General features: G+C 42.8%; 1 protein-coding gene across 32 annotated transcripts in view; it reads right to left on the bottom strand.

Annotated features, from left to right (window-relative positions):
- The window catches only part of ZBTB20 (zinc finger and BTB domain containing 20), a 496,803-nt gene that overhangs the window by 23,152 nt on the left and 453,074 nt on the right, over positions 1 to 20,577 (bottom strand). For 30 of the 32 annotated variants that reach the window (XM_068958946.1, XM_068959048.1, XM_068959022.1 and 27 more), the window contains 2 exons: positions 10,613 to 10,709; positions 2,797 to 2,984 (listed from right to left, as the gene is read on the bottom strand). The gene's annotated coding sequence lies outside the window, so the exon portion shown is untranslated. The remainder of the gene's footprint in view (positions 1 to 2,796; positions 2,985 to 10,612; positions 10,710 to 20,577) is intronic. The other 2 variants (XM_068959053.1, XM_068959015.1) reach the window with 1 other exon arrangement.

Genomic DNA, 20,577 nt, shown 5'->3' with positions numbered 1-20,577 from the left:
AATCCAAGTCTTTCTTCCAGATACATGAATGAGAGTTCATGGAACCATCTGTACATCACTACATATTTCCAAGAATTTAAATACCTTATATGCTGACTTGTGCTGGGTGTTTCTGATACTCTGCATCAAACTATTCTGCTCAAAATTCTTGTATAATACTAGTTTATAAGTATCTTTAGATTATTTATCATCCTCTAGAAAGCACTTCATCAGAATGAAACACCTCCTTTTGAAAATGAAATATGATCTGCCCGCTCAGGCACATAGAGGCAGTATCAGGGTCTGGGCAGGGGAAGGGAAGCAATGTCTAGAAGGGTTTGCAGTGGGTTTGCAAAGGGTTGCGGTGTCTAGAAGGCAGAAGGACAGTCAGTGCTGCTGGTCCAAACTAAAGCACCATCAGAGAACCAAGAGGCGAGGGAAAAAGATGTGCCAATGTAGCTCTGAGAGGAGGGGAGGTGAAGGGCAAGGTAGGGATTCTCGGGTGCAAGGAAAGAACCAGTCCAAATGGCAAGGGAGACAAAAGGTAACGAGAAGGAGTTGGTAATGGCAGGAAAGCCCAATCGAAAATGCCGGGAGTCACAGACAGTAATCTCTCGAGTCAACTAATGTGTTCCAGCATTAGGGACCAAGGCAACTTAAAAAATAACACCACAACTTAATACATAGGTATAGTAAATATGCAGACATAAACTTATCATACCTCATTTTTATTTCAGGTGAAAAACTGGCATTGCTATTTTGCATGTGTGCGCCAAACACTGCTTATATGCATATCGCCCTAAACAAATACAGCCTGATAAGGGTTATAACCTGCTATACAAATAGGAGTTCTTCCATTGATTTCAAAGCATACGGGATCAACTGACAGAGGTAAACCCCACAAGAGGCTTTAATTTTTTTCTGAATTTTTGTATCACTCTAACTGTATTTTGGGAACTAACTTTCAACACTTACTGAAAAGTAAGCATTCATTAGTCCTGAAAATGTTATTAAACTTATTTTCTAAAAAAAACCAACTTCAGTGTGAAAAGAGTTTCTGATCTGGGTTTACAATTTTTCCTTCACATTGGTATTATGGGTTTAGTAGGAATGGAAATTCATTTGTGGACATTAAAATCTTTGGGTTCAAAAAGGGGGACACAAAAGGGTCCACAAAACAGGTAGAGCACAAAGAGTGGCAGGCTCCACCTCTCCACACCACCTTCTGCCAATATTCCTCACCCTTTAACTTGGCCACCTCAAAAAGCAAAAGCAGGAGTTCATTCTCTGAGTTCCCTACAATCCTGCTTGCCTGTGTCCTAAAGTCGCTTTCATGACTTTCCATTTGTCCTGTCAAAAAACATCAGTGTGAGGTTTCAAATCCTATTTGCTAATGAACTCTTTCATCTTTGTGAATGGGATAAAGAGAGTCTTTGTTTGAAAATAAGGATTATTTTTTCCTGTTGTTCTGCTTATTTTTGCATCTTTTCACAAGCTTCTTGTTTTCAGAAAACATTACAAGACAAAGCTGTATCCTGCTTTTAACAGAGTCTGACATTTCAAATTTGAAAGGAATTCTTGCATATATTAAACTGCATGGTGCCTGCTGCTCCACTGTTTCACCTCTCTTTTCTCCCCAAATCACCAGGTGAGATTTTGGAATTTTTCCCCAACGTTTGTATCAGTTCTATTAAAATCAGGATCTCTAGAAAAAGCTCATAATGAATACAGTCAGAAGCTAACAGGAATGAATTGCAGCTAAAGTGATTTTGATGGTGATGATCCCTATAACCCGGCTGCTTCCAAGCTTGGCCCTGAGGCAGGATTTTTAAATTAAAAAAAGAAAAGGATACACATAATTTTTAATCTGATTTTTTATTGTCATGTCCTGATTTTTTGATAGGCCTCTACAAAGTCTGGTTGGCTTCTGAGCTCTTGAAGCCTGGCATCATCATTTTTCTTTCTTCTTTTCCCCCTTCTAAGTTTTAAAAATCTTAAAACCACCTCAAAGCAGGTAAACTATATATTCTAAAACTAGTGAATGATAAGGCTGACATCATCCTCTGTGACCTTGCCAAAGAGACTTCCAGACAGGGAACACTATGAAACGATAACGTTTTGAAGAGCTGACAGGGAAAATTCTGACTTTCCAAAATCCAGTTTTAATCATTCCCTTCCTTATTCTTGTTTTTTTGGGGGCAAAATTGAAAAAGAACCTTTTTAAAAGGCCAATTAACCTGTGCTGAGTAATCTTATAGTGAATGCAATGAAAACAAGTGCCTCAAGCTGGTATGGCCACATGGGTCTCCAGAAATCTTCTAGACCTCTTGCAGGTTAAATCTCATCCCCTCTCCCAGAGCACTCTCCTCTTTCTTGCTGGAAATCCTTTCCAACCCCGGATGTCAGGGCCAGGCACTTCCTTTCTCCCACTGCAGTAAGGCATGGATCGAAAATCCCAGTGAGTAGATACGCTTAGGTAATGAGAAGCACTGATACCTGTAGAGTGGTAACTGCAGTGCTAGTTGGAAAAAGACATGTTTGAAGGCTCTGATTTTATTTCTTAATAAGTAGGAGCTGCCAGCAACCTGACCCAACAGTACTCTCACAGGTTCCTCTGGCTGATTGCATTATCATGACCTCAACAGAAAACACTCTATTTCAGAGGTAATCCTCGCAGAAGGGAAAAGGTAAACCCTGACAAAGTCTTACTCGTGCCATTATGCAAAGAACACGCAAGTGGCTGGAAAACCTCGTCTGCTATCAGGAATATATTTTAAAGAAGCCCAGAGCAACCCAGCAGTGCGTTAGGGTACTCACAATCAGATGACCCTGTGTGTGCGTGCAGGTTTGTTGGTGAATGTGGTGAGTGGATGAGGGCCGGGCTCAGAGACGGAACAGCTTCAAGGTTCAGGCAGGGAAGGCCCGGCTTGGCGCTGCATGCACCCGTCTGAGTAATCTCATTCTCCTCAGACGCCTTCTGGTTTTCAGCTGTCTTGGGTTTCTTCCTGAAAACAAACAAAGAGACCTTTGAAGGGACTGACTGCGTATTTGGGAAAAGGCATTTTTAGAATCTGTTAAAGATAACTTTCTCTCCCCCACCTCCTCCTTTTCCCTTACAGGGAGGGAGGCAGAGAAGACTCTCCTCCATGCTTCTTGTTTGGAAACAAGCTGCTCCTTGTTTTGACTCTGATGCAACGGCCCCGAGACTGTATTACAGCAAATAGGCCAAGCACGAAGATCCTCGTTCTGCCCCTACTGATGACATATAAAATGAAACTCGTCCCAGTGGTTTAGACAGTCAGAGCTCCATTTGACAAATATTAACCAAGGCTGTAGCATTCTGAATAGAAAGAGTTATACAGAAATGGAATAGATTTGTCTGAAAAGCAAACAAATATGGAAGTCTCCAGTTCAACACGAACTACAGCAAAGACTCATTTTGTAGAGAAAAGTACTGAAGTAACTGAGATGCAGAGGTCACTGAAGTAAAGCATTAAGATTTGAAGCCTGAAACAACTCTCTATGAGCATGATGCACACTAGCTTTCCATGTCTTTCTCTCTCCTGAACCTGAGAGCATTTCGTAAATGCAAAAAATTAAGCCGCCGAAGAGTACTAAGCAGGTGGGGATTACCGCCTCCATTTCACAGATGGGGAAATGTTGAGACACAACAGAGGGAAATGATGGGCTTTCAGTCACACAGCAAACCTCTGTACGGAAAAGGCAAGAGCCTACAGCTCCTCATTGCTTGCTTCTCCTCTGTTTTAAACTCCCCCCAAAAGCTCCATGTGTTGCTCTCGGAAGCAGGTAGTGTGCTGAGCTTCAGCCACAGCCTCTCGCCTTGGCCACTGCCGCTCTGACCCCACGGGCAGCCACCGCGCTCAGCAAAACGCCTGGCAGCTCCTCTCGCGCCGGGGACCACGGCAACCCTGGTGAAAGTGCGCAGGGGCTGAGGAGGCATCAGGTAGCCCACATAAAATCCAGTTATCTCCTGCCAGCCCCCCGCCATGAGCAGTGACGGGTTATTTGAGGGGAGAGGGGTAGGGGGCCTTTCTCAAGGTGGCTCCTGGCTTGACGTGCGGTTTGGGCGACGCGTTTGGCCCGAGCGAGGCGCGTGCAGCAGCAGAGGCACCGCTGAGGGCAGGTCCCAGTCAAGCGGGGCGACCCCGCTTGCTTGACGCAAGCAAGGGTCCCCTCATCCAGCAAACTGAAGCGCGTTAATTTGTCTCTGGAAAGGTGCCGCCGCCGTGCCGTGGCCCCAAGCGGCGGAGCAGAGCCCCGTCCCGCCCGCAGCCCCTCGCTCCCCCAGATCCCACCTCCGGCCTCTTGCCAAAGCGCGGCCACTAACAACAGCAAAACGCGACGTTTGAGGTCTGGCTTCTGGCTTGATTTTCAAACAACACGATCTTAAAGAAAAGAAAAAAAAAACAAAACCAAAAACACAAAGAAAAACAAACAAAAATCAAAAAACCCGAACCCCATGGAGCAGGTCGAGGACGGAAGGAAGCCGGGTGGCCACTCGCCAGCGGGGCCGAGCCCCCGGCCCGGCCCGGCCCGGCCCGGCCCGGCGCCGACACCCTCGCCCGTTACATAAAGGGGTTACGTAAGGGCGAGCCGGGCCTCGCCGCCATTTCCCGGCGGCCGCCGGCGGGGGGCAGCAGCCGGCCGAGGGGCCCGGGCCGGCCCGGCCCGCCCGACCCGGGGACACGGCCCTCCCCGCCGGAGGTGTCGGCCGTAGCGCCCCGGTGAAGCGTCTCCTCGGCCGGAAAATGAAAGCTCGGGCCGGAGAGAAAGAAAAAAAAAGTAGTTAAATGGGCCAAAAAAGAAAAAAAAAAAAAAAGAAAAATCACACAACTCCTCCCGCCAACAACCCACAGCTCAGACAAGACTGAAAAGGCGAAGGAAAAGGGGGGAGTTAAAGGGGGGGGAAAAAAAATAAGGGCACCGTGTGCAGACAGAAACCCAGGCCGAGGCCTGGCGCTGCCCGGGGGTGCCGGCACCTGTCTTGGGCTGTGCCCTTCGGACCCCCGAACGCCCCGAAACACGCAAAAACACTTTTTTTAAAAAAAAAAAAAAAACCCTCTCACCTACTGCCCAGGCTGCCCCAGGGTGTCGCAGGGGAGTTTTAAGGTGAAGCGAAGCTGATTTTGGCCTCGTGTTGTTCAGCTCGAGAGTCCTGGCAGCTCTGACGCCTTCTGGATTATTGGGGCTGCAAGTCCCCAAAGCAGACCTGTAGCGGGACGTGCATTTTCCACATAGCTAATCAATATGCTCAAAATATACTGAGCCCAAATCTGATCTCATTTAGATCAACAGAAATACGGGATGACTACACTGGCCTTACTTGGAGCTGTACGGATAGAGCTGAGGGCTACACTGATCTATTCTGTTTTAAACTGAAGAAAAATCAAACCATTTAAAAGCAAGTATTTTTTCTGAAAAGTCAATACGGCATCTCAAGACTCCAAGCGCTGGCTTTAGTCTGTTCCCCATTTTGCCATTTGGATCCCTGAGGATGCACGAGATGCACCCTCATACCCTCATACCCGAGGATGCATTTGCTGAAGCACACAGATTGCATATGGTTTGCTCCTAAGTGTCCGTGTAGATCCTCACAGTACTAACTCTGGTCACTTCCACTATACACCTTCGCACATCTCCTTTCCAGACCCTATGACTGTTACATATGCACCCCGACTACGCTCGATCCTGCGGGGAGTATGTGTGTAAAGCCGTGCTTTACAGTGCTCTAAAAAGCACTGCTACCCAAGAAGGTTTCAGGTGGCACCCACCGCTCCTTGTCCAGGAAGCAAAGGACATATCGGGTTAGACTCTGGATGTGTGCAGGAATAATGAACTTCCTTGTCTCTCGAAGGTGAACGGCCGTATCTAAGGTCTGTTTTTAGCTCATAGTTAACTCAAGTTATATCCTGCCTCTGCCTCAAGCCCTATCCACATACAAAACTGCTTCCCTGGGGCCGGACGGTGTTTTCATTTGCGGGCCAGGGGCTCACTCTGCATAAGCACAACTTGTCAGCTGCTATCACAGCCACAGTGTGCTGTTAGACCAAGCACTGGCCTGAGCTTTATTTCACCGTGTGTCTGAGCCTGCTTGTGCATCCCAGGCCTTCAAGATCTCATTAGAGGCACAGGTTAAAAATATTTTAACTACAGGTAGTGATACCAGCGAGACTGTGAACAGCACCCTCTACCTCTTCCTATCCAAACCTGTGTATTTGCTGTTAAGGCTGACACTGTATTACCAAGAGGCTCTTCCATCATTGCTTTCCCACATCCTGCAGCTTAGTGACTTGGGATCACTGGGAAGGGAAGAGAAGCAATGGTGCTGACTGGCACTAGAGGAAGTACCTTTTCACAGCAGTTCTCCTTTATGCTTACACTGTTTAGAGAGTCTGCTCTGCATCTCAGTACTACATGGAGGAAATGCAGCCTTCGTCAGAAAGAAGTCTTACTAAGGGAAATGGCCGAGTCAGCTTAGGAACTCAAGAAAATTTTTCAGAAAAGAAAATTCCTGGGCACACGGCGGTCAAAATGACCTATGAAGGAACTCAGACAAGGATCCTCTTTCTTTTTCTCCAGTCTGCAAAGCCAGACTACTATTGTCAGCTAAGGGCAATGGGCAAAGCTAGAAACCTGGCTCCTACTGCTATACTTATATTGCTATCCTTTTGTTATATCTTATTGCCCATATAAAAGGAAGTCTTACTGGTATGTTCTTCACTTATATATTGCAACTGTATGTTCTTATATTCATTAACATATTCTACATATATTGCTATCTTACTGCTATATTCTTCACAGAAAGAGCACAGGATCAGGCTCATAAGCATAAGAGGTTGTGGCACCTCTATCCTTGAAGATTTTCAAAACTTAATTGAACAAGGTCCAGAGAAACCTGATCTGGCTTGGAAGTCAGCCCTGCTACGAGCAGGGAATTTGATTGGAGACCTCCAGAGGACCCTTCCAACCTAATTTTTTCTCTGATTCTACACTCCTTCCATGAACACTTCCATCAGAGAATTCTCTAAAATATCTGCATGTTCCAGAAGGTAAAATGGGATGCTAAATGTAGAAGAATATGATTTATCTTAGCTATATCAAAAGAACTGAAAGCCCAGAGGTGGGAGGGAGAATGAAACAAGCAATAAATATTGATTGTGGATCCTCCCCAAATCATAACTATTTACATATCTTCTCTGGACTGTATTGATTGACAGTCCTATAAGACAATTTCAGTTGTGAGGGTCAGTCTACTTTGCTACTTTAGCGCATTGTCATTATGTTCTCCTCTATAGATTAATCCTGGAAAAAAGAACAGTTTACTCTTTATTTGCTGCTAAGGGCAATGCAAGTTGCTACTTACTCGCAAAAGACACTGGAACTGGCCCTTGGAGCCTAGGATTCCCATCTGATTTGCAGATACCTCTGAGCTCTTTCTCTGCACACAACTGCGGCGCATTACAAGTTCTTCCAAATGCTGTACTCATTCTTCGAACTATCAGAGACTTTGCGTCTTGTGAAGGACAGCAGAAGGCCAAGATAGCAGAGAGGACACTTCTGTATATGGGCCTGATGGATGGACTACCAGAAGTTGGGGACAGAAAGACCTTTCTCAATTAATTTAAGTCTCGAGGGTCACTACGGTATTTACTGCTGATTTATAAGAGATTTATTCATGCTAGTTCTAAACATCCTGCCCACTCCATCTCTTTAGATTACATATCCTATATCCAGATACTTCTCTTTCCTTGGTATTCATTTTCAACATTCCTTTAGATGTAATGTGTAGCTGCTTGTTATATTCATTTACACCACTTACAATACATCCTCTTCTTTCTTGATTGTATGCTCTCCAATACCTAATGTCAGGCTAACTGCATCCATTGTCATCCCTGAACTGAACTGTTCATATCAGTGCCTTCCAACTTGTGTGTAAAACAGGGCCTACAACCACTGCCATCTTTTTGTATTTGTTTCCTGAAACTCCTCTCTCACTATCTTCATTGCAATGAGGCATTCCTTCTTTCCCATGTACCTTAATGCTACATTATCACACAAGAATGGCTCAGGTGGTGCACAACTCACAATAGTACAGCTGCTACCGTGATCTGGACACTGCAAAGCAGAATAGACTCCCTTCTGTTTAATGTGAAGGCAGAATACATAATATTTTGGATGTCCTAGCCTCAGAGCTATCTAGAAAGAGATTACTACCTCTGAGCTTTGGAATGCTTTTAAAACCTCTTCCCCTTCTTCCTGCCATTCATGCATACAGCCTGTTCTCCACTACTTGCTCTCTACTCATGATTCCTTTGCGTGTATCTGCCTTGCAACAACTATTTGAGTTTGGAATGAATTTTCCCTCAGTGAGTTAGCATACTGGGCCACCGAATCAGGTCTCTAGCAGGCAATGGATTTTGCTAAGCTGCTAGTGCTTTTCACATGCCAGCTGTAACTTTAGTGAGTGCTTGAGCCTTCCCTTGCATCTGGAACAGCGCAACGTCTTGCAGAGATGCCAGGTTAGCAATGAACAGATTAGTGCAGGTATTGGAACCAGCGTAGCTGCACAGAACCCATAGTAGTACCCTGGCTCTCAGGGAAAGCTATGATACTGCAACTGTATGAGAATAATTCTACATAATGAACAATAATGAGGCAGTTTTCAGTCTCCGAATACAGAGCGGACTGGGTCACCATCCAGACCTTTGTTCATCGCATACTCAACAGCACCGAGGGAAAATGCTACAGGGTTGCTGATGTTGTTACAAGTGCTGCTACTGACTAAGTCTGCCCATCCATGTTCCAAGGAAGTATTTCTCTTCCTAACAGAGATACAACATCACCTTCTAGCAACTGCCCTCAGGTCAGAGATGCCTGTATTGCCTGTGCACTGTACTTACTCACTGATGTACATTTGGCCTGTATCCTCAATGATGCACAGAGACTGTATATAATTACAAAAAGTCTGGCTTTTCAGATCCTAAAAATATAAGATAGTGAAAACAGTTCACATTGGATTTTAAGCAATATTTTTCCTGAGCACTCTTCTTCTGCCTGCCTGTGACTAGCACAGCTCCCGATATCGGCGCTTATCATTGCCAGTGTTGTGTCTCTTCCAGACATGACATTGACAATACATATTTAGAAACTGACGCAGCGAAAGAGAGAGAGAGAGGAGTACAGTCATTAAATTAAAAAAAAAAAAAAAGACCCACAAGAACAGTGAGAAGCACTGGAATCTGACCAGAGACATAACCACAAAATTCAGGGTACACTGAACACCACAGCAGAGGCTGAAGCTTCGTGGGACAGGGCAGCTTAAAACCACCTGAGCCATGCCAGCCTTCCTGCCAGAGGTGTAGCTTCAGTAGTAAGAAGGCCTGCACAGGCTGACTGCCTGACTATTCGCACAGTTTCCTTGATGCTTTTGCAGCAACACTGATCTTCATGCTGTTACAGCTACATGACTGGCAGTTTGTTTAAAATCTCTGATTGCAAGTTCACATCATACAATGGAAAACACAAACGCTTGAAAATATCACCATAAAATATGATACGAAAGAGAAATCCCAACAGGACACTGCAGAAGAAGAACGTGAGGCATGGAGAACTGACAAGAGAGGCCCAATATTCTAGTGCAATAAAAGCCTGGAAAATTTCATCAAAACAGAAAAGTAAAATGGCCTGCAAAATCCTTTACAGGAGACTGATCAACGTGATTAAGTTAAACTAAAAGATTAAGTTAAACTTAGCTTGAAATTTGCTGGGTCTGTTTCAGACCTGAAGTAGGGCTTATATGCCCCCAAATTTGTCTATTTTTTCCATTTAAACCACAAGTCTCATACAAGTTATTCCCTGCCTACAAAGCTTGCCTCACTTAAAACCTCAGAGCATCTTGGCTACAGCAGCACTGCCACAACACTGGCAAGCACTGAGAATTGATCATAACAAATCAAAACTATGAGATTTACAGGGGAAAAAAGTCCAAATAACATACAACTGATCATTTCAGAACATAATAAAATCTCAACACAAAGTCAAAATTCTCTTAGAATCTCAGGCAACTTTACCGATGCAATCCAGCCAACTTTACCAAACTGTAATGGCTTACAGAAACTCTAGCCCAAATCATAGATGAATCAAGGCCTGGAAAGAACAGCTTAAACCTTTAAGAAGTTGCACTAAATTCAATCTGTATTGCATGAAACACCAGTGAGGGGAAATCTGGAGGTTTCCAAATCTACAGCAGTCAAAGGTGTCTCTTTAAAAAGTAATAAGAATAAAAACCAAGACAAACACTCCCAAGAGAAACATGGGTGAACCAACTAGAACAGCACGAACTAGAGCAGTAAGCAGGGAGAACAAGCCAAACTAAAAGATAAAGTACATCAAACCAGCCATTGCTGAACTATGCTGTGAGGCTACAACTTAAATATTTAACAGTTTTTTATTGTCATATTTTTTGCCCACATATTTCCTTCTAAATTTGAAAAACAAAACTTAGCTTACAGTCACCAGAAATGCTCACAGGTGTTGCAGTTTGGTTTTGTTTTTGAAATATGTCTTTTTTGCTGAAACAAGAAGTCTTTTGTAGGAGATAAAATATACTTACAGTGGTTTCCAATCGGTATCACTCTTCAGGTAAATTACTCCAAGCCTTGGACTTAGTGCAGACGTTCATTGGGGCAGGGAACAGAGAGAGGCTGTGTCTGTACCGGAAAGAACCAAAAGGAAAGGTCAGCGGGGGAAATCATAATTATTTATTGAGAGTAAGAAAACTTGCTGCAACGCTAACTGGCATTTGCCACTGTCAGTACAGCTGGCTGACGCCTGGTAGGGCCGAATTCTTCCTGGTTCAGTTTCTCCAGCCCCAGCTGTAAATGACAACAGCATCAGCCCCTGCTTACCGCAGGCTACCCATGCAACCTATTGTGGCAAAGTTAGGATGACAGGGAGGATTAGCTAGCAAAATGCTATCAGTAAAACTCATGCTGAGAAGTTGCTCACCCTAATGGCATGAGCATGGAGAAATGATGGAGAGCTAGCATAAACTTGGCACTAAAATGCATCCCGTCAGAACAACAAGGCTAGCCCTGTTTGGAGCAGCAACAAACTTCCTCAGAACGAAAAGACAGGAAAAGGAAGGAAAAATTCCCTTTCACTTCTGCTCTCTTTACATCACAAAAATGATGGCTCATACCAAAGCAGAAACTCCATTTACCTGCCTTCAGCCAGCAGGTCTACTGCAGTGAGACCAGTGAAATAACTCACTGTCCACCCTTCAGGAGAGATTCAGCTCAACAGCAGTTTTATGTCTGAAATGTCCTGAGCTAAAGAAGGAGTTGGGCTCAATGGACTAATACAGAAATGGATCCAAAGAAAAACCTCAGCTCCAACGTTTATTAGAGGGTGATTTTACCACCCAGATCTAAGTTTTTGGGAGTATTTACATTTTTGGGGAACTTAAATCCCGCTCTAGACTAACAGAACTCCTCCTTTGCTAACTTCTTATGATCTTTGGGTGGTTCATTGTGGATGTTGGAAGTATGTCTGAAGTTAACATCCAGGGACTGAATTAAATCCTGCTCACTTCACTTATGCAAAGAACTCCCAGGACATCAGCATATTCAGTCCTACCCACAGAGAAGTCAACAGTGCTATTTCCATGAATAAATGATTTTGCCTACTCTGATCAGACAAGTAAAGCAAATATTTGCTTTATCAAAGAAATCAAGAAGGTGAACAAAAAATGATAAGAGATGTAATTGTTATTTCACAGGTAGTTAACGTCACTGTGCAAGTCTGAATTTATGTTTGTAAATGCAACACAATAAAAAAACCCCACTGTTCAGTGCTGCAGGAACACTGGAACGAGTGCCAGCAGACACAATGAAGGATTTTAGATGACACCGTAATAATGTACTTCACAAAATATACATTCAGTTTTATGTTCAATTTACATATTTTGTAATAATGAAGTTTTTCAGTGACTGGGATATACGTTACATGCTCCTTTTAACAAGCGACACAAAACCTGGCAGCTACACTTCACAGGGGCTCAAGCAAACATTTTCTTTGATTCCAGTTTTTGTGGGTTCTCTCCTCTTGAAGCCTGCTTTGAATTTCAGATTGGATTAATTAGAACACACACACACACACACACACAACACACACACACACACACACACACACACACACGCGCGCACACACACACACGCACACACATGCACACACACGCACACAAAAGCCCTCAAATCAGCCTGACCCTCTGAGTTTCACCAGGATTTGAAGTGGAACCAGCATCAGGTTAGCTCCAAAGAATTACATAAAACACTGACACCTCCGACCAATATCAAGGGTTGAATTTCAAAGGCGCAATAATGCCCAAGAATTCTGTAATTTAAGTCCTTGGCTAACACTCAGCCTGGCTTACGCTTGAACCCTCCTTCCCACTTCCATGTATGCCCCACCTATGCTCCTGTTAATTCTGACCCTTTTTCTTAAATCCTCTTTGAACCCAGTAATCTGACTTTTATTTGGTTATTCCTCACCTTTTGAAGGCGTGAATCCTGCATACCTTAAAGTGTACTTCAGTTCACATGCATTTTTAACTCATATTCAAAGCAGAAAAATCACAGGATCAGGACCTTAGTCTTTACTTGGGCAAAACTCCTGCTGACTTCACTTCTAATTTCACAGAAGAGCAGCCTAAGAACTGAATGTACTAATCCTGCATATTTTGTCACATCTCTTTTTGTGTCATTTGTTGCTCTTCCAATCTCTGGGATCCCAATCCAAATGGTTCTCGGCTGTGGCACTGCCTAGCACTCAATCTGGCTTTACATAAAGGGTCAGGGAGACAAGTTGTTAGAGATAAGCTGTTCAAAGTCTTCTACAAAAACTGGGGACTAAAATCCCTGTGAAAGTCAGCCCTTTAAACATCTTCATTTTTCTCCAGCATTTTTGCTACGGCCTGGAAAGATATAACTCTTTTCCTCCAGTCTGATGAACATAAAACACTGAGAGCATCAGCAGTTGTTATATACATGTTGAGTGCATGAAATCAGCAAAGTCAGTGGTGTTTTAGAAGATACAGGGAGCACAATGGAGAAAGAAGCACCCCAACATTTTCTAAAGATCTTAACTTAGCTATGGAAAAACAAGAGGAAAAAGATTTCTGAAGATGAAAACGTTGGGCAAAAACAGCAGACAAACAGCACAGCAGGGGAATGGGATGTGTGACAGTGGGTCAAGCCACTTTGTGCCTCTCTACCTGGGTTTCTCTAGGCAGAAAAGGAAAACATTAACCTCTGCTCCTTCGGGGCACTGTGTGCTCAATTAAGATTTTGGAGGATAAGTTTTCTGGATTCCAGTCGTGCAGGCTATTATTAGTTAAAATATTTCCACTAATGATAATAACTTGGGCATTTCATATATGTTCACATTTATTCCATCTCGCTCTTCCCAAGCTTTACTTCATAATTTAGAGAGAGTGAGAAACATTAATCAAGTTACTGTTTTTATTAAGGAAGGTCCATTTTATGATAGCAGTGATGTACTACAGATTGTGATTTAAGATGTACGCTTTTGGTCAATTTTTGTACTGGCTTCAGTGGAATTGCAGCGGGCATAAAGTCAGCTCAAAATTTATTTGGTACTTTATATAATAGTGCTCATTATTATTGGGCTCCCAAACCATAACTCCATATTCTGATACACTTGTCTCCCCTTCCTCCCTCCTGAAATTTGTGTCTTGACCATTTCTTTACTTGTTTGCTACCTTTCCAGAGCCGTTCATTAATCAGCACCATTGGTCTGATGTGGTCTGTCATATCACATTACTTAAAAGGCACATAAGCAAGCACTGCCCTGACTCTGCTCTTTATGCAGTACACAGTCACAGTACTTCCTTTATAGACGATTTAAACATTATAAACAACAATTTCCAGCCTGTGCCTGGTCCTGAAATTTGGTTTTCTCATTTTGTTCCCTGCAGGACATTTCTATCTCTATGCCCTCGACTCTACTTCTTTCTGCTCCGAGACACTACCAAACTCTTTTAATACTCCCTGCTTGCTAGGGTCATTTACCTGTTCTACCTGCAAGAGATAGTCAGCAGAACAGCTTGTCCTCTTTGTGCAAGGGCTTGATACCCGATACCACAATCTTCTGTTACTTTCTCTTTGTGACTCCTAATCAAAGAGGCTCAACTTTTTAGTTCATTGCTATTTATTTTATACTTGCGATATTCTTTTCCCTGATACCTTCAGAACCCTGCTTCTTTCTGCTTTTCTTGTGAGCCCTACTAATGAGAAAATTAAGAAATGAGATTCTTGTGAGCTCTTTTCCTATGATTCCCATTCGCTGTGCTGGTATAGCAGCGTCTATATCATGAGGGAACAGGAGATAAGAGCTTCCTAGTGCCACTGAAGTTAGCACATCTCATCTCAATCCACATATTGTACAGGTGGTCTTGAGGAAGGTGGGGTCAGTTTTAACTGACACTTCCACAGTCATGGATATATTTTCAGACCAGGTTGTCTAGGCTAAATGCAATTTTCTTGTCACTTTTTCTCTCAGGGAGTAGCATTTTGGATGAAATTCTTAAAATGCCAACAAGAAGTAGAAGATTAAAACAGCAGTGTTGACGATCAACAAACGTGATTCAAGAGTCAACTTGACGCATGAAGTGGGTGATTCCAGATGCATTTTACTGATTCCTTTTCAAAAGAAGGCACCTCCTCTGACTAGGACAGACTGCAGCATTTATGTTAAGTGAACAAAGTAGGATTGAAGCCCTCAGCTACCTGTAGGCAGATAACTAACCATGATGTCTTACACGGAAATCAAGATGCACTACCATACACAGAACACCTTTACAACAGAGGTCAGAACTTGCCCCCCAGAAAATAGAAAACTTTAGCAGCATAGGACACACTATCAGAGGACCATAGCATGATTTTTTAACAACAGGTCATGGCTTCATCTATGAGAGCAAATTGGTCATTTCTGTGCCCTGCTGGGAACACTGTCTGTCCACTTTCAGTAATTGGGCCTGAAATTAAGAAATTAATTTGTTAATGGATTAGACATTTGCCGAAAGATTGTTTAAATGGGATGGACTACTCTAGCCTGGTAAAGGCCAACTGCCCATAAAGACATCTTCTCAAAAGTACTGGAGAGAAAATCTCTCCCTCAAGTCCCAGGAGTTCTTACTGAAATCTGGAATAGCAATTCATATTTATAGTAAAGTCTACATGACATTCCCAGTGTTTGTCTCACGTCGCCTGTATTTTCTGTATCTATTTCTTTTCCCCATCTTTCATTCCCTTTTATTTGACACGATACAATTTCACTTCCCTCAAGCTGCAATTCTTTTCCAAATTAGGACTTGGCACTTAGAATAGGAATTTTCTACATCTCATTCTCATCTACTGATTCTCCTGCTACTTCTTTCTGTCTTGCAGGTGGTGCTCTCAAAGCAACAGCTACCTACATCCTAGAGCTAAGACTGAAAGGATAACTCTTCTCCTACTGCCCTTCCAATCCACTCCCAGTGCTGGGAGTGGATGGCCCCTCCTGCTCTAAGCAGTGGTACAAAGTCTCAACACTCAACTTCTGGAAATGTTCTCTTTGCTTTAAGATGTATTTTGAGGTGCTGCCTATTTTCCATTAATAAAGATCTCATCATGCTTAGTGTGTGCTTAGAGTGAGTAAACCCCATATTGGCAGAGAAATGTGTGAGACAGGGCCTAATCAGAATTTCATTAGCGTTCTTAGCAGCACCTCGCTGTGGACAGAGAATGGAGTCAGTGGGCATACCTTCACACACACTGGAAAGGGGGCTGGGAAGGGACCCAAGATAGCGAGAAGCTCAGCTGCGTTACCCTTTGGTGTAGGTCATGAGAAAGATCAAGGGAGAAGGTAGTGTCCTGAGAGAAAAATGAGAAAGCTGGAGATACATCAAGGAGACATTGGAAATTCAAGCCCAGAGCAGGCATGTTTATGTACTGTTCCTGCTTGGAGACTTCTGTGGGCCTCCTGGTAAAGCCCTGTGGCTCTGAAAGGAAAAAAGTACTGAAGAAAGTCAACATGTGCTGAGCATGTTAGAAAGCAATGTTAGGCATTTGTTGTGACCTTGCACCCCTGATTTGAAACGCTGAAGACAACTGGTACCTGGAAGAGGTGTGACTAAATGTGAGTAGCTGGTAGGCTGAATCAGGGAAACAGCAGATCAGTGAAAGGCCTGATGTAGCTTTCAGCACAATATTCAGATGAAAGCACAAATCTCTGATACCAGACCAAACCACGAGGGTGTGTCAGACCATGAGCTACCTTTTCATAAATGGTAAAGAGAAGAATCTTTACCATATATATGATGTACGTATGGTTACCATAGATATGTACACACCATATATAAATGACGAGATAGCTGTATACACAATTAGTATTTTAAAATTATCTTATTCTGGAAATATATTACTACGTGTGGTAACACAGGATTCTCTATATTCCTACAATGGAGCCATTATAAAGGTATCTGGATGTTGAACAAAACTGCATACCTTTAAAAGCAATTCATAAAAGTAGGGTGTGACTGAGGCCAATACTTAAGGCCATGATTTTATTCATGCTGGTGAAAAATACAGGGCAAATCTTCTGTGCTCAGTGGAACTGCACCTACACAAGCCTTCCAGGAAAGGGACCACTTTGTGGGCAGTGCTTGTATAATGCTGGAGCTGTTGAGTTTGAGTACTGTGTTTGTGCACACATTTACTATTAATAGAAGTAGTTTGAGATCAGAAACAGCCCCACGCATTCATTTGCTGAATATGCTGACACTGTAGGTTACAAAGGATCAGCATTATGGTATGGAAGGTGGGAGAAGAACAAGGTAAGAGGTTAAGATTTTGAAGCCATGAACACGGAAGATGGCCAGCACAACTGCAGTATTGCCTTGTTACCAAGAAAAAAGCACTTGGACAACATGACACAGCCTTGCTACATTAAGCAAGGTTCTCACAACAACGAAGGTATAGTCATGCTGCAATTATCACCAATGTTTCTGCCACTGAAATATGAGTTGCCATCACTGCAATCACCAGAGACCAAGAAAAAGTGTAGAAATTAAATTGTTACAGTAATATATCCGTCTAAGCTACTGCTTTGGCTAGATGAGCCAGATTAGCTCATGACAGATGAGCTTCATGAACATTTCATTGCCAAGGAACCCTGTCAAAATATTGGTGATTTCTCCGAATCTGTTCAACATCATGGAGATGTCAAACGAAATCTGAAAGGACATTATTTTTCAGGAAGAACAAAAACAATGAAAGCGTATGAAGAGAATGAGCTGAGTTTTTTTCCTCCTCCCCTACAGATTGCTTTGGTCTGATTGATTGCTGTCCTTGCAAGTACTTTAGCATATCCCTGAAACTCTTAGACCCATAGAAGTTGGTGAATCGAAGAAAGTACGGGAGGTCCTCAAAGAAAAGATCTCCATGTCTCAGCAATCAGGTTTGCAAACGGATAATGTATTTTTACCTATGTGCAGGGACTGCACAATCTCATCAAATAATGCAATTTAATGAAGATTTATATATCTATTGGCAGTGGTGCTGCCATACCACCCGTCATGGTCACGACAGTACAATAGTTGATGTACCAATCTCTGGCCACAAAATTTTTAGTTCTCATGTTGAAAGCTGATCTCCACCATAAGCCTAAACTACACCGTCATGACTACGGAAGGAAATACTAAATGATAACTGATACAACTCATGAGATTCAGTTTCTTCTTGGCTTGTTGCTTGCAGAAACTGACATGTTGGTTACATTCATTTCTGGTATAGTTCTATTTTGGTCAGTGGAATACTACCAGATACAAATTTCAATGTATTTGATCCTTTGGTCACAGAAAGAAGAACAAGGTAAAGTAGCAAGTGAATCCTTCCCCTGTACATCTGGTTTTCTAAAGCACCAAGAGCCAGGTTATCAAGAAGGTAAACAGCATAATTGAAAACAAACCCCCAAAACTTCTCATCATCTTAGTATAATACTCCTCCCTCAGTGAGCTTTTATTATGTGACTTGTTTTAGAGGGAGAGGAAGAAACTTGCCAGCTAATACAACGATGCCTTGACTAGATGAAGATTCATATTAAAAAGCATGTGTGCCTGCATTCTGAGGGGCAAGATCTGGACAAAGAATTTTGTATCTACGTTTCAAAATCTGTAACACCACTGCCCAAATGCTGAGCTGCACAATGATGTTACTGACTGTCAGGGAAAATACCCAAATGATTTTCAATTTTATTTTTATTTTTTTCGATGAGTGTCTCATGTTTCTGAAGATTTCCCTTGCAAGTGAATCATTAAAGACTCAGTAACCAATGCAGTGAAAAGGTTAGGTAAAAAGAACCACGACGAACATGTTTTCCCAAATATGCATACCATTCTTCCTGTGTGCTTGCTGCCTCTGGCCTCAAACTGTACGAATGAAAGCTTGTTTGATTTATGTCAAAAACTACATATAAAATATCACAGAGGATCCACAGAGAAACAGAGTCACTCTGGGCTTTGGTTTCATTATCCATTGAGGAATAACTGACTGCAGCCTTGGAGTATGTAGATCTGATCAAAGTGTTTGCTTCCTCACAAGCAAAGAGAAATCCACTGTAGATTTCCTGTTTCATGCTTCAGTGCCAAAACACAATGAAAAAAGGTTCTAGACGAACACGTGAATTATTCTAAAACATTGTTCAACCAAATCTGATGGTTATGCACGTTTGTGAAACTCAGCATTTGAAACGTCAAGTCACCGACAGCAATGTGCCCTCAGGTGTGATGTGTATTTGTGAAAATTATTTGTTTTTTTAAGTTATGTATCATCTGCATCAAAATAGGATTTTTCTTAAGTATGTCTGAAATGTAGAGAGGCCATTATTATGGCCGCACTATTCAGATTCCACAACCAGGAAAGGTCAAAGTCAGGATACGACTACAACCCCATTTTTAATGCACACTGAGTTATTTTTCACTTTTCTTGTAAAATTGTTTGCTGTGTGGCTGATGCAGAGTGATTACTAACTTTAACAGTCGCTGAAGCAATTCCTGCTCTGTACAGTATATATAACATAATACATTAAGGAAAATAACATAGCGATAATTGTTGTTATTTTTACTCCGGTGTTAGCAAATGATAATCTCTTGGGATTTACTGGAATTCAGTCTTCAGCTCTCTTCTGTGCTGTTAGAGGCTATTTCTCTGGCCATTTCAAAAACTTTCTTGAGTGAAACTGAAGGCAGTTGGCTCTGTTGTTGGATAAGTACTGCTAACGTAGGAGTGCTGTCTCCTGAGTGCTAAAAAGACCACTTCCAAATCTTCAGCATCTTCTTCCTTGACAGCAGAAGTTACTACCCAGAATGGTTTAGAAGTTGCTAAACTGAAATTTTACAGGACAGGCAGAGTCTTCCAAGAAGAGGCACTATAGGGAATGGCAGTGGAACACTGACTTGAAGGGACCTGATGGCAACTTCAACACAGTTTATGTCTGGAAGGTGACACTCACTAAATAACTACCCCAGTGCTGTTCGTTTTGGTGTTCTGAACATACCTCATTATCCTATCAGGGAGGCTGTCCTGTACGGAAGAGATTGGAGCTTTAGCCGTAGAGGAACTGGCGGTTACCTTACTCCTACCTTTCCCAACAGAAATTGTTACAAGAAAATGGTTCAGATGAACAGAATTAAGAAGGAGCTTGTAGAAATTCTGATCTCTGCCACGACCAGCAAGAAGCACCATAAGAGCTGGATCAGGATTCTTAGCCGTAGGGGAGCTCAGAGCTATTCCAGTTCAATCAGATTTCACAATTTGCACTAATGAAGAGTGCTGGCAGAAGTTCAAAGCTACTCCAGGTCTCAACTCTCCCTCCACATTACTATAAAAATGACTGTGGAAGTGTGAACTGCAGAGGAGCCAAAAGTTGTTTTGGTTCCAGCCTTTCCCAGCAGGAGTAACTGAGAAAATAAGAGTAGGAGTGTTAGTTCTGCTCACAGCTACTTCAGCCTTGTGCAGAATAGCAGAGCCACTGTTGGGAATGCTGTGTGAGTGCTGAGTACTGTCCACCACTGCAGCTCCCGCAGGCTCAGCCTCCCCATGCAAAGGCCGCATGCACCAACTTCATGACTCTAAGAGACTTCAGAATTAGCAATAACCTCTGCTGCTGATAACCCGACGGCTTTGTCTGAGAGGCAGAAGGTATCAGGAGAATGGCTGTGTTCAGCCGGCATTGATTTCTTCAGCCTTTTGTCTGTGTCTGCTTTCTGTCTCGTTTGGAGGTGGTTACTGTTACTACAAGTAGCATGAATCATGTTTCTGTTAAAAAACAGAGCTTCAATTGTCTTACATAACCCCTGGTAACTGAATGTCTAATAATAGCAAGCCATTTCCAGGTAGGGAATCTGTCTACAGACCCAGACACATACACACACACACACACACACACACACATACACACACACACACGCACACACACACACACACACACACACACACACATTCATATTACTCCTTACAC

This window comes from Struthio camelus, chromosome 1 (genome assembly GCF_040807025.1).
Source record: "Struthio camelus isolate bStrCam1 chromosome 1, bStrCam1.hap1, whole genome shotgun sequence".
NCBI lineage: Eukaryota > Metazoa > Chordata > Aves > Struthioniformes > Struthionidae > Struthio > Struthio camelus.
The sequence above is the reverse complement of the archived record's forward strand: the minus strand, read 5'-3'. Positions and strand labels throughout refer to the sequence as shown.